The sequence below is a fragment of the Corvus hawaiiensis genome, chromosome 5 (assembly GCF_020740725.1).
Source record: "Corvus hawaiiensis isolate bCorHaw1 chromosome 5, bCorHaw1.pri.cur, whole genome shotgun sequence".
Lineage (NCBI taxonomy): Eukaryota > Metazoa > Chordata > Aves > Passeriformes > Corvidae > Corvus > Corvus hawaiiensis.
The window spans coordinates 25,284,729-25,300,136 of record NC_063217.1 but is presented as its reverse complement, the minus strand read 5'-3'; positions in this window follow the sequence as shown (position 1 = coordinate 25,300,136).

The following is a 15,408-nucleotide window of genomic DNA, read 5'->3' as shown; positions in this document are numbered from 1 at the left end:
CTAGCTGGTATCAAAATTCATTGTTTGTAGCTCTTCTTTCTTCAAGTCATGTAAGTGGTCATCATAGGATATGTGTAAATGTTAGCTGTCTCTCCAGAAGCTCTAGCCTGTAGCTAGATGCCAAAGTTTTTGGTGGACACAAATTTTACAGTCTATATTAGGACTGAATTCCTATGCTGAGCTCCATTAAGAGTTCTGTTACATGTTCTCCTGTGTTCTAGTTGAACAGGAAAAAAAAATGACAGAAAAATATTTCCATTAGAGCAGCAGCTTGTAGAGGAAAGAACAAATTTGTTGTGAAAAAAATTGTTTTATAGACATGATGCATCAAAGAAAAAAATCTTCAGTTCAGCAGAGAATGGAAAAAGTATGTTGTAAGATGTAATAGCTCAGCCAGACTGTTTCTTCATGTGATGTACTGGCCAGATATTAAAATAGACATTAAGTTCCACTCACCCAAGTACCACCACCAGTTTGTGGTGCCACAAGACATGTCCTACTTGGGGGTAAGATTAAGAACAGAGTGTGGACCCCTCCACCAATCCACATCCCTATTGACAGGCAAGTCCCAGGGAAGGAGATCTACGTGCCAGAATCTAGCACAGAACACATCTGAGGCTAAACTAAAGGGTTGTTAGGCTGTGGAGCAACCATTAAAAATAAAAAGACAAAAATGTTGTTTTCTATCTGATGATTCCAGTGGCTCTGTCTGAACTCCTCTGGGCTTGGATTTACTGTCATTTATACTGGAAACTATAGGTAGGCCTGTGTTGTGAAAGAAAACAATTGAGATTAGAAGATAATAGCAGAGCAAAATATTTGTACACAGTCCTTGTAAGTCCTGCTTAAATTTCCTAAATGTGAAAATGTCTTCCCATATTTTTTGGTTAGTTTATGACACTTTTGTTTGAAATCTGACCTAATATCTGATACCACTTCTCTATCGCATGTCCCAATCCAAATACTAGAGCTTTGGAAGAAGAACCTACTACAGGAAGCACTGATTCACTAGAAAAAATATCCCCTGCATTTATCATTGTTTCAATGACTAAGGAACAACCAGGAACTTTAAAAAGAGATATACTCTTTGCTTGTAAAGAAAAATGACTGATGACAGTTTTCAAGGCTCGTTTTCAAGTATTGCAAACAGTCTCTCTTCATTGCAAACAAAGATGAAAAAATCAACATGAAAGCTTCAGAGAGTCATTTCCATTCTCAGAGCTCCACACACAACAGTCTCAGCAGCAGCAGAGATACCTGAATCCTGTCCTGAAATTCCTCATACATCTATTTCTCTTACCTCCCACTAGCGGTATAGGCCGTCTTTCTGTGTTTGGCCTGTTGGAAAATATAAACAAGACAAGTATAAGGAATAAAAGGACCTGGCATTCAATTACATTGGAAAGAACTAACACTCTAGTGAAATTCAGTTTAGTGCTGCTCTTTCTCATGTGATTTATAACCATTTATTAAGTACCACAAGTATGTTTTCCAGGGTAACCATTTTTACGGATAGCATGTCTGGGTAATATCATCTAAATAAAATTTCAAATTCTATCAAACTTCTGTCATTTTTTGGCTCATAAGTACATATATATGTATCAGACACAAAATCCTTATAGCTCTTTTAAGGTAGGTATATTAGGCCTACATGTTGCTTTCAATATTTTGGACAAACACCAAGTACATCATTAAATGCTGCATTGTTAAATTTTGAAGGTGGTGGTCTTCCCTACACACATTCTTGTGTTCTGTTAAACTTCTGAGTCCTATTGCTGAGCTCTAAACTTCATTATTGAGTAGCCTTATTTAAACATATCTCCCAAATGTTCCTTGGAGGCAAGAAAAGTTTAATTATATCGTTTTAATGGAATTACTCAGAGATTCTTATAGAGAAATGAAAAGAACTTATAAGTACTGTGAGTAGGCTTATGTTTTCTTAAATTTTATTCTTAGGTTATAGAAATGTTTTTTAGATTGGTTTATATCCAACCAGATTTTTTGGATGGGCAAAAGTTATTTTGGGGCTCTCACTCTGAGGGAATCAATGCTAACAACATGTAAGTAGCCCTTTTTTTGGTCAGATTTATTCTTCTGTGGTAGTTACTGCTTGCAGACTTGTGAGAGACTGGATTGTTAATGTTTAACGACTCAAACAATCAACCACTTAACAGCTCAGATGCAGTGGGCGTGCACACCTTGGCTGGAGGATCCACAGATTCTCTCTTTTCCTATTTCTTTCTCCCTCTCCCTCTCTACCTCACATTTACTGTTAAATTAAAATCCATACTATTGACTTTGGTATGTAGTCTCGTTTGCACCTTAATTTGGGCAGAGACATCTCTCTAATAATTTTAATAACCAGATCTTAACAAGACAGAAAATTCTGCTGCTGAGCATGCAAATGTCTACCAGATCCCTTGATCTGACTTGAAGCACATATCTTGCATGCCTCCCTCCACTATGTACTACTTTTCACATTTATTTTTGAGCCAAAACATGACTACCAGTTATCTATGGCTTTCACAGGAGAAAAAATATATTCAGGGCTTTCTTCCTATCATTTTTTTCTCCCCAGAAAATCACGTCATTATTGTGATAGTACACAGCAGATACTCTAGTGATTATAATATATAATAATGCAGTTTAGGTCTCATTTCATACCCAGGAATAAAAGTGATTAAAATAAGACAAAGGACTTTCATTTAGTTCCATTGTCACTAACTGATATCACCTCTAGTATTCTTGCTGCAAGTTTCTTTCATTCAAAACTTGATAAATCGCTGTATGTTTGTTCTCCATGTCTTCAGTTTTCTCAGCTGAGACAAGAAAAAATTTTGTGAAGTTGGGTTTTTTCCAAATTCTCTTGTTGAACATGACATCAGATTGACTCCTGTATAAAGAAGATGATTTGCATACACGGTGATTCCCCATACATGCATCAGCTGATAAGAAATGCCATCCAATCCCTGGATTGCTGTGCTGTTTTTAATTTAAGGTAGATATCAGTTTTTGTGACAGAAATATTTATTTATATACAAATATATTCAAACCTAGATGGCATTTCATACAGCCTTCAGGATATCAGAAACATATCAGCTTTCTCTTGTGAGCCTCTGGGGAGAGTTAATAGCCATGACTTCACAAAGGTAAATGTTTATGACACCTGAGGCAGAAGAACCATTCATGGACACAGAAGAGGTGAGACAGGTTTGACTTTTCCACCTGACAGTAAACCAAAACTGAGTCTAGAGGCAGAGAAAGACAGACAGAGGGCAGGGCATTAGGGCATCAATCTGCTTAATGGCTGAGGTAATTGCAAGAGGGATGAATCATTAAGTCACTTAGGCTCTGTTATCTCAGCAAACAAATGGGGAATCACCTCACTCAGTCTGATTCAGAGAAACCCTTACTGTGAGCAGGGAAACAATGTCAGCAAATGCAGTCTGGACTGACTGATGAAACCACGCTGAAGCTGGATGAAATCACTGCCTCATACCAATAGAAATTCAGAGTGTAGTCAGTGCAAATGAGCAGCCGGGGCAGTGATTCACGCCCTGGCGCAGGGATGTCAGGTTCTGTCAGAGCCAGTCTCTGGGTGATGCTGGCACACAGCAGCCCCAGGCAGGTGCAGGGGGGCTGGAGAGGCACCACCAACAGAGGAGGGAGGCCTTTCTTTTCTGTTTGCCAACAAAGAAACAGGTACTTTTTCATCTATAGAGGAAGGACAGATTATGGTTTTTTTCTTCTGTCACTGATTGTTTCAAAACCATTGGGAAAAAATGATGCAGTGATATCCAGCTTTTTCCCTGCACTTCAGTGCACTGTTGCTATCATAAATAGTTATTTACTATTCCAATTGGCAGTCACTTCCCTGGGCCACTCATTTTCTATTTAAAAAAGAGATGCCAAACATCATCCAAAAGGATATGCACATACCGTAGTACCAGGGAAAAAATTAAAATATGAAGCCTTCCTCTTTAGCTACTCTTAATCTCTTTAGAGACTGCTCTTTAGAACTGGGAAACACTGACTCACTGAGTACCCAGCACTCTGATATATGAACACTGTTTAATAGCTTGCTTTGTAAATTATAATGAATCATATATCTTCAGTCACATATTCAGTTGTCATTGTTGTTGTTATCATTGCTACTACTATTATTATTATTTCAGTCTTACTACATTCCTCAGGAAGCCAAAGGTACCAAGTATTGCTGCCATACACTTCCCTTATCTTGTTTTCATTTCAGCTTGGGTTTTGAGGACTTCAGCTGAGTTAATTCAATTTACAGGCTCATTAACCAGACTGCAAATGAAAGTGGAAGACAGTGTATCTCCACAGGAATTCTCAATGTCAGAATGGTCTCTGGGTCTTAAAATCTCAGGAGCTTCTGATGCAGCATCAGTCTGATTTCTTACACCTGCAATCCAAAATAGGATCCAATAGTGGCAAAAGAAACTGAAAGGAAAATTGTAACTCTTTTTTCTCCACTATATACTAAGTTGCATGTGAATTTCTCTATAGGCTTCCTGGTAAAATCTTTACAAATAACGACTGACTTGACAAAAGGCTTGTATGCTAAATCTTTTTTTTTTTTTTTTCTGATTTACCTTAAAGCTGTTTCAAAACAAAAGAAATACTTTTTCTCTCTCCAAATCTTTGTCTTTCTAGCTCTACCCTGATTTGTCACTGCTGAGAGACAGTGACAGCATTCAGCGCTGTTTCCAGAAGGCATGTCTGAGGGCTATATCCTGAGCCTGCCTGTACAAGCTTTTTCAATGTAGCCAGCCCCACAGCATTATTACTGATCACAGTGCTATTCCACCTTTTAGTTATGAGATTCCTTCTGTGAGTGTGAGATTCCTTAATTTATAAATGACTTTCTGGTTATAATACCTTTTGGAGGGGCTTTTTGTTTTGCATTGAATTGTTTTGGTTTCATTGGTTTTACTGTAACTGTTAACTTGTTATTTCTTATTTGTTTGCTCCATGGAGCTGAATTATATCAGTTCCCAAAGGATGCAGCCTTCAGCTGAACACATATATAAACATGACTATTTCTTTTGTGATATGTATTCATCAGAGGCAAATTCAAACGTACACTCTAATTTTATTGGGTTTTTACATTTGAAGTAAGTATTCTCAAAGGCACAATTTCAAACCAAATCTTTGGTGAGGTTCTGTGGCAGTCCCAATTCTAAATAAGCTCAGCAGGAACTCAAACTGCCTCATCACCCCCCATCAATGATGTTGAGCTCAAGATATTGACTGAGCTGCAGCATACTTAATTCTAAAGTTTACCCTTAGTCTCCAGTTAACCACAGAGGTCTCAAACAAACCCCATTCACAAGCAGTGGCCTTTATGCCTGGCGGTTAAATGCCTGGTGACTAAATGTCACCTCTTTGAATGCAAAAGCTATTTCATTGTCCAGACCTGTCCCTGGAACACTGAGCAGCATAATGATTCCTGATAAATTAGGCACCTGGGATGTCTGATACTGCAGTGAATTTTCGTAGACATGCTCTGTCACTAGAATTCCTTTTATTGTGGTCTCCAAAGGCATGTATTTATTGGATCAAAAATCTCCTTTTGCTGGGACTTCAGTTCCAGGCCAAGTAATTTGTGAGGTTTATCCTCATAAATCTTTCTGTATCTTACATTTTGAGGGAGAGTTTCTCATTTTTCTACAGCAGGCTTTGTTTATTTTCAGCAAAAATAACCCAGATGAAAGCTAAATCAGCTGGTCAGGCAAAGATTCCTTTTAAAAAGTGAAGCATTTTGATGGTGTATCTCTAGCACAGAGATCAGATTTTTTTAAGGATGACCCAGTCAGTGACACAAATGAATCTTAGTTATCAATGGCATTTCCTAAATGTTCGGAAGTACTGAGCCAGGTCCCCTAAAATCTTAAGACTGGGTAAATATAGTACAGTTTTAAAATGTGCATATTTCTTTTCTCTTTGATCTTGAACTCATTTGTTAATTTCAAACCTTTCCTTGCAACAACACAGAGAACAATCACATTTTTTCAGAGAAGCTAAGATCTCCATGCAATCCTTTCACTTCAGCAGTTATACAATCGCCCACGACCACGTCCAGTCAGGTTTTGAGCAATGACATTTTCCAACCTTGTGCTGAAGCTCGCTGGTCACTGTGATACAACAAAATTGCAAGGATTGCCAAAACTAGTCTCTTAGGGTGAGTTGCAGCAAGGTGCATACAGCACCTTGCACCTCTCTTGAACCTCTTCCGTATAGTCTGTTGTATCAGGATAGGCTAGCAAAAGATATAGCCATTAACTCACACAGCAAAAGTTATTCAGTGAGATCTCAACACCTGGCATCTGATAATCCATCAGCCACCATTTACTTGTATTTCTACTGTCAAGTTTGCCAGGTCCATATTACCACAGTGGATAAGCAGCTAACCTTATTTTAGAATATCTTCACAATGTGATGCAAAACCACTCATCAGCAATCCACATTGCTTAATCAGGGAACAGCTGGGTAGCAAATTGCCACCACTTGCTGTGGGAGGACTCCAGATGTGAAGAGACCTCAGGGTGAATTTATAGATGCTGGATACAGACCCATCTATATTTCACATGACCTTTATTGTCCTACCTGGTATTTTAGTGATAGCATTTTGATGTTTAATTACAGCCCGGGTCAACACAGACCTTCCTCAGAGGGACACTCACATTGCCTGCTACAGGGGTGTCCTGGGTTGCAGTGTATTCTATTACCATCCCCATCAGCTGTTGAAATCAGGTGGGGCAGTGTTTCCTTGCCTCCTCCCCCCAGACTATCTTTCTGTTAATTGCCCATCATTGTCCTGCCACATGACTCAGAGATAACTCCCTCCGGACTATCTTCTGTTAATGAGCCTAATCAACACTTTGCCTCATGACTCGTTACCCCATTGTGAGATGCTCCACCCAGAGGGAGGAACCAAGCATCCCATCGTGGATATAAGCTGAGGCTGAACACCAGAGACACTGGCTTCCCACTGGATTTCCAGAGGGCAGGAGCTACACAGCCACCATTGGACTTCCTGAGGAAGAGCAGACTGTTTTACTACAGGATCACTGCTTCAGAGGACTGCAGCCACCATTCTACCAGACTGCTACCACCACCCTGCCTAACAGGGTGTCAGGTTGTACCTTGACTCTGTCAGTTTGACAGTGTTTTCTTTTACCTTTTTTTTTCTTTTCCCCTTTTCTTTAATTTCCATTAAATTGTTATTCTGACTTGGTGCCTCCCACTGGTTTGTTTTCAAACTAGCACATAATTTGGCACCCAACGTGGGGCAGCTCTGAGAGAAAGTCAGAATTACAATTTTGTGTTAACGGAAACCTATTCACCATGGTGCTCAGCTTGTCTACATGGGTACTGTATCTTGCTCTCTATATTTTTCCTCACATGGGGAACTACCTGCCTGTAGTATTACTCCTGTTAAAACCAGGGAATGGTATGAGAATTGCTTTAATGGTTTATTATGTCTACAGCATAATAACCTGTGAGGCGATGAATACCATTCGGAGTATATACTCAGTTTTGTTTGGCTGTCCTAGTCTGGGCTCTTATGTCTGGGATCTCCTCAACAATCGCACCCAGCCCCTGGTGGGAGGAGTAGAGAGTGGTTTCTTCCAGCCTTTCAGGCCAGGCACAGCAGTTTTTGAAAATATTGAATTCCCTCTGGATGTCAAAGACGGCATAAACTTGCTGTCAGTTCTGCTTTGTCTTCTCTGTACAGCCTGCACCATGTTCACCATGCTTAGAATCAGAGCTATGGCACAGCATCCTCAGGATGAGGGAGGGAAAAAGAGCAGAACAACAAACACCATGCCTATGCAGACTGACACAGAGGAGAAAGGAACCAAATGCAAAGCAACAGCGTCCATGTCTACGCAGACTGTCACCGAGGAGAAAGAACCCAGATGCAAGACAACAGCGTCCATGTCTACGCAGACTGACACAGAGGAGAAAGAAACCAAATGCAAAACAACAGCGTCCATGTCCACGCAGACTGACACAGAGGAGAAAGAACCCAGACGCAAGACAACAGCGTCCATGTCCACGCAGACTGACACAGAGGAGAAGGGAACCAAAAGCACTGTCAGCGTCCCCATGCAAACCATCACTGAACCAGAACAGCCTAAACCAATTGCAGTTGCCCCCGTGCAGAAGAAGAAATCAAAAAGCAAATCAGTCCGCATAGTGACTGACGAGGATGCAGCAGGACCTTCGCACCCAGCAGAAGAGGCAGAGCCAGAGATCATCACTCGGTCGCTATCCCTGGGTGAGCTGCGTGACCTGCGGAGGGAATTCACCCGCCAGACAAACGAGTCTATCCTGACCTGGCTGCTCCGCATCTGGGACGCTGCAGCCAATGACACCATTCTGGACGGAAGTGAGGCCAGGCAACTGGGATCTCTGTCCCGGGATGTGGTCATTGACCAGGGGATCGGGAGAACCCAAGAAACCCTCAGCCTCTGGCGGCGACTGCTTACAAGTGTAAGGGACAGGTACCTTTGTAAAGAAGACCTCCAGGTGCACCAAGGAAAATGGAGCACAATGGAACAAGGTATCCGGTGCCTGAGGGAATTGGCTGTGCTGGAGATCATTTTCTCAGAAGATGAGAGATTTCCTAAGAGCCCAGATGGTGTCCAGTGCACGTCACAGATGTGGTTGAGGTTCGCACGCCTTGGACCAGAGATATACTCCCGTTATCTGGCAACGCTGCAATGGAGGGAAGGCGAGGACAGGGTGGGCGTCTTGGTGAACAAACTGAGGATTTACGAGGACACCGTCACAGCCCCGTTTCGCACCCATGTCTCATCCGTGGAAACAAGTCTTTTGGCTGAGCAAGTCCGGAGCTTGATTGAAGAAGGCCATCAGAAATTGAAAAAGGAACTTAAGGAAGAGATTTACCAGATCTCACCAGAACCAACAAGAGTCTCTGCCATTAGGAGCCGGCGACCCCCAACCAGGGAGAGAGGATACACTCCACGAGGTAACCTCTGGTTTTTCCTTCAGGAACATGGAGAAGACATGAGTAAGTGGGATGGAAAACCCACCTCCTCCTTAGCAGCTCGGGTACGTGAACTAAAAAGAGGGACAACTACCACAAGAAGCGCATCTAGAGTCAATATTGCTCCGGTCTCTCGCACACAGAACTCCAGACGGTACCGGAATGATAATATGACCGATCCTCTTGAAGGGACCTCAGGAACGTGTTCACCGGAAGGGAGCAACATGCAACATGACCAGGAATAGAGGGGCCCTGCCTCTAGCCAGGTAGAGGAAAGGGAGAATCGGGTCTTTTGGACTGTGTGGGTCCGATGGCCTGGCACATCTGACCCACAAAGATACACAGCTTTGGTTGACACCGGTGCTCAATGTACTCTGATGCCATCAAGGTATGTGGGAGCAGAACCCATTTCTATTTCTGGGGTGACAGGAGGATCCCAGCAGCTGACTGTACTGGAAGCTGAAGTGAGTTTAACTGGGAACGAGTGGCAGAAACACCCCATCGTGACTGGCCCGGAGGCCCCGTGCATTCTCGGCATAGACTATCTCAGAAATGGATATTTCAAGGACCCAAAAGGACATCGTTGGGCTTTTGGGATAGCTGCTGTGGAGACAGAAGATATCAGACAACTGAGTACATTGCCTGGCCTCTCAGACGACCCCTCTGCCGTGGGACTGCTAAGAGTTGCAGAACAACAGGTGCCAATCGCCACAGCAACAGTGCACCGCCGGCAATATCGCACCGACAGAGACTCTGTGGTTCCCATCCATGAGATGATTCGCAAACTGGAGAGCCAAGGGGTGGTCAGCAAGGTCCATTCACCTTTCAACAGCCCTATATGGCCAGTGCGTAAGTCCAGTGGAGAATGGAGGCTGACGGTGGACTACCATGGCCTGAATGAGGTCACGCCACCATTGAGCGCCGCTGTGCCGGACATGTTGGAACTTCAGTACGAGCTGGAGTCCAAAGCAGCGAAGTGGTATGCCACTATTGACATTGCCAATGCCTTCTTCTCCATTCCTTTGGCAGCAGAATGCAGGCCCCAGTTTGCTTTTACCTGGAAGGGTGTGCAATACACCTGGAACCGACTGCCCCAGGGGTGGAAGCACAGTCCCACCATTTGCCACGGACTGATCCAGACTGCATTGGAAAAGAGTGAGGCTCCAGAACATCTGCAATACATCGATGACATCATCGTGTGGGGAAACACAGCAAAGGAAGTGTTTGAGAAAGGAGAGAAAATCATCCAGATTCTCCTGGAAGCTGGCTTTGCCATCAAAAGGAGCAAAGTCAAGGGACCTGCCCAAGAGATCCAGTTCCTGGGAGTAAAGTGGCAAGATGGACGACGTCAGATTCCCACCGAGGTCATCAATAAGATCACTGCGATGTCTCCACCGACTAGCAAGAAGGAAACACAAGCTTTCCTAGGCGCCATAGGTTTCTGGAGGATGCACATTCCCGAGTACAGCCAGATCGTGAGCCCTCTCTACCTGGTTACCCGCAAGAAGAATGATTTCCACTGGGGCCCCGAACAGCAGCAAGCCTTTGCCCAGATCAAGCAGGAAATCGCTCATGCGGTAGCCCTTGGCCCAGTCAGGACAGGACCAGAGGTGAAGAATGTGCTCTACTCTGCAGCCGGGAACAATGGTCTGTCCTGGAGCCTCTGGCAGAAGGTGCCTGGTGAGACTCGTGGCCGACCACTGGGATTCTGGAGCCGAAGCTACCGAGGGTCTGAAGCTAACTACACTCCCACAGAGAAGGAAATCTTGGCAGCCTATGAAGGAGTCCAAGCTGCCTCAGAGGTAATTGGCACTGAAGCACAGTTGCTTCTGGCACCCCGACTACCGGTGCTGGGTTGGATGTTCAAGGGAAAGGTTCCTTCCACGCATCATGCCACCGACACCACATGGAGCAAGTGGATCGCCCTCATCACACAGCGTGCCCGTATTGGAAACCCGAATCGCCCTGGGATTCTAGAAATTATAACAAACTGGCCTGAAGGTGAGACTTTTGGATTATCTTCTGAAGAAGAGGAAGAGCAAGTGACTCGTGCTGAGGAAGCCCCACCATATAATGAGCTACCGGAGACTGAAAGACGTTATGCCCTCTTCACTGATGGTTCCTGCCGAATTGTAGGCGCTAATCGAAAGTGGAAAGCTGCAGTATGGAGCCCCACACGACGAGTTGCACAAGCTACCGAGGGACAAGGTGGATCGAGTCAGGTTGCAGAGCTTAAAGCCGTCCAGCTGGCTTTGGATATTGCTGAACGAGAGAAGTGGCCGAGGCTCTATCTCTACACCGACCCATGGATGGTAGCTAATGCTCTATGGGGATGGCTGGATCGCTGGAGAAAGGCCAACTGGCAGCGCAGAGGGAAGCCCATCTGGGCCGCTGAGATTTGGCAGGACATCGCCGCCCGAGTAAAGAAGCTGACCGTGAAGGTTCGACACGTGGATGCACACGTACCCAAGAGTCGGGCTAATGAAGAGCATCGCAACAACGAGCAGGTAGACCGAGCTGCCAAGGTGAAAGTATCACAGGTGGATCTGGACTGGCAGCACAAGGGAGAATTATTCCTAGCTCGTTGGGCCCATGATGCCTCTGGTCATCAGGGGAGAGATGCAACATACCGATGGGCCCGTGACCGAGGGGTGGACCTTTCCATGGACAGCATCTCACAGGTCATCCACAGTTGTGAGACCTGTGCTGCAATCAAACAGGCCAAGCGGGTGAAGCCTCTGTGGTATGGTGGACGATGGTCAAAGTACAGGTATGGTGAAGCCTGGCAAGTTGACTACATCACCCTTCCCCAAACCCGCCAAGGCAAGCACTACGTGTTGACCATGGTTGAAGCAACCACTGGATGGCTGGAGACCTACCCTGTGCCTCATGCTACAGCCCGGAACACCATCCTGGGCCTGGAAAAGCAAGTCCTGTGGAGACATGGCACCCCTGATAGGATCGAGTCAGACAACGGGACTCATTTTAAGAACAGCCTCATCAACACCTGGGCCAGAGAACACGGTATCGAATGGATATATCATATTCTTTATCATGCACCAGCTGCTGGAAAAGTTGAACGCTGCAATGGACTACTTAAAACTACCCTAAAGGCACTTGGTGGGGGGACCTTCAAAAATTGGGAAGTGAACTTAGCGAAGGCCACCTGGATAGTCAATACCCGAGGGTCCATCAATCGAGCTGGTCCTGCCGAGTCTGAACCCTTGCACACAGTGGATGGAGATAGAGTCCCTGCGGTACACCTGAGAGGTATTTTAGGAAAGACTGTTTGGATTAATCCCACCTCAGGCAAAGACAAACCCATCCGTGGGATTGTCTTTGCTCAAGGACCTGGTTGCACTTGGTGGGTAATGCAGAAAGATGGGGAAACCCGTTGTGTACCACAAGGAGACCTAATCTTAGGTGAGAACAGTGTGTAGGTTTCACTGTGTATATATATATATGTGTATATATATATATATATATATATATATATATATATATATGTATGTGTGTTTTAGAGTTTAAGAAGGTATTGATTTGGGATAATGTAGATGGTAATAGAATAAAGGGTGGATAATGTCCTGGGTTGCAGTGTATTCTATTACCATCCCCATCAGCTGTTGAAATCAGGTGGGGCAGTGTTTCCTTGCCTCCTCCCCCCAGACTATCTTTCTGTTAATTGCCCATCATTGTCCTGCCACATGACTCAGAGATAACTCCCTCCGGACTATCTTCTGTTAATGAGCCTAATCAACACTTTGCCTCATGACTCGTTACCCCATTGTGAGATGCTCCACCCAGAGGGAGGAACCAAGCATCCCATCGTGGATATAAGCTGAGGCTGAACACCAGAGACACTGGCTTCCCACTGGATTTCCAGAGGGCAGGAGCTACACAGCCACCATTGGACTTCCTGAGGAAGAGCAGACTGTTTTACTACAGGATCACTGCTTCAGAGGACTGCAGCCACCATTCTACCAGACTGCTACCACCACCCTGCCTAACAGGGTGTCAGGTTGTACCTTGACTCTGTCAGTTTGACAGTGTTTTCTTTTACCTTTTTTTTTTCTTTTCCCCTTTTCTTTAATTTCCATTAAATTGTTATTCTGACTTGGTGCCTCCCACTGGTTTGTTTTCAAACTAGCACAAGGGGTGACGTGTGAAGGTTATGTGAACACAGTATGGATGCCAGCAGCTGGTGGAAGAAGGACTCTGACCTTCGAAGTAATCATAGATGCTATGGCATTTCCCAGGTCCCCAGTGATACTCAGGCACTTCAGCCCTCCTGGACAGACCTAAGTCTTATGATAGGAGACAGAACTTTTGAGCGGCTCAAAGACTACACAGCAACTGTGGTACTGTACAGCATTTCCCTGAGCTGCCCCACCATTAGCATTTAGATGGCTGGACCAGTCTTTCTTGATGAAAAAGTTGAACCCTAGACCACCTGTCAAATTTTATTTTTGTTGTTTCAGTCCCTCTTTCCTTTAAAAATATCACAAGCACACAGTAAGGCACAAGGTTAAAGCCTCACTGAGTCAAGACAGGGTCAAGTGGTGAAGTGGGGGCTTTTTCTGATGTCTCCCTTCAGCAGCTTGACAGTGGAGGCAACACAGAGTATTGCAGGGAATCAAGTTATAATTTGCATGAGCAAATGGGATAAAGTTCCTGTCAGAAACACTAAGGGCAGGTAAGGGAATTATAAGAGGGAATTAGCTTGTGAGCTGTAAAACCTGCCTGCAGAGGCACATGGCAGAACAAGGGAGCACATGGCAGCACAGAGAGCCTTGTGTCCACTGGGCCCTGGGGGGAGGAGGTGCCACTCAGCAGACCCCTACAAAGTGTGCTGCTGATGTGGCAACACAGGATAGGTCACGCCACATAAGGAAATACTGTGCCTTGGAAAAGTGTATAAAACCAACTCACTCCTTTGAATAAACGATTCATGCTCCCTGCTGGTCTGAGTTCGTGATTCAGTCACTGACAGGCAGGGTTCTTTGGTTTTGGAATCTCAGCTACAGCTTTAACAATGTATTTGCCTAAAGACTTTGTTAAAATACTGCTTTTTAAAAAATACTATTTGTCAAATAGGGAGCAGAAATAAAGAAATTCTCACAGAATGCCTTTCCATGCTTTTATGAGCTCTGTATTACCATTATCTGTTCACGTAATACAGATTGATTTCTTTCCTTATAGACAAGAATGTCAATTTTTATACATACTATGTCCACAATTATACAAGGAATACTTAAAGTAAACACTGTATCTGAACACATTAGAAATTTCTACACTTGTGGCTACATATATTTCTGCTTCTTAGGACTTATTACTTATCATTTTATATCATTCATAGACCTGAACAAATGTGCATTCTGGGACAAAAGCTGGCATATAGTGTGATGATATCACTTACAAGAATACCATGATTGTATTACTGAAAATACATATGTGCTGTAAAATGCTGTTTTATGCTGATAAATAATTGATTTGAATAAACTTGAAGTTTAAATCCCATTTTTGGTTTTCTGTGACTACAACTGGAGTAGAACTACACAGATGCACACTCACTGGAATGAAATGCATGAATGTGTCTTATTTTTCTTTTTGGAAGAAAATTAGGATTGTTTCCTCTCTGTTGGTGCATAGTTGTACCCCTTACTTCATAAGACTACACTAGCCAGCATATGAGATGACAGATTTCAAGAGCTAGTAGGTTTCTTGGTGCACAGTAATTGAATTTGGTGCCATCAGCTGGAGTCAAGAGTCTCACTTTACCTTACAGAAAATTAATAATGCTTATGATCTTTCATTTTTAGCAAACACATATTGATGTATTTCATGTGTATATCACAATTTCTTTGCCATATGTTGTTCAACACGACAAACTATTCGCATGTGTGTTTCAGTGTCACATTTGAAGTCCTTGCACCTCCCTTTCTCTGTCCGAACTTCTCTCAGCTTAAAACATTTTTCTCTAACTTTCAGGCACTATTAACAAGAAAACAAAGCAGAGTGGGAAAGACATTAATTGGTATAAAAATTTCCATTATTCTCATATGCAATGATTTAATTAGGAGCAAATATTTTATTATGGCAAATTGTCTGAAAGCCTTTTAATCAGATTCAAAATTCCTGGCAAATAGAGTATTCAGAGCAGAAACATTGAACAAAGTTTTCACAGTCCTTTTTTTTCTCTACTGCTCTGAACCACTTGCTCACCTTCTCCTCCTCCACTCAAGCCTTGCTGCTTTACCTGCTTCTTTCTGATCTCTTTTGTTGATCCTTCCTTGGAGGAGCGAATCTCTACACTACTTTTTACAGTAAAACAAAATTATTATTTAGAATGTCTAGATTGTAAGCTTTCAGCA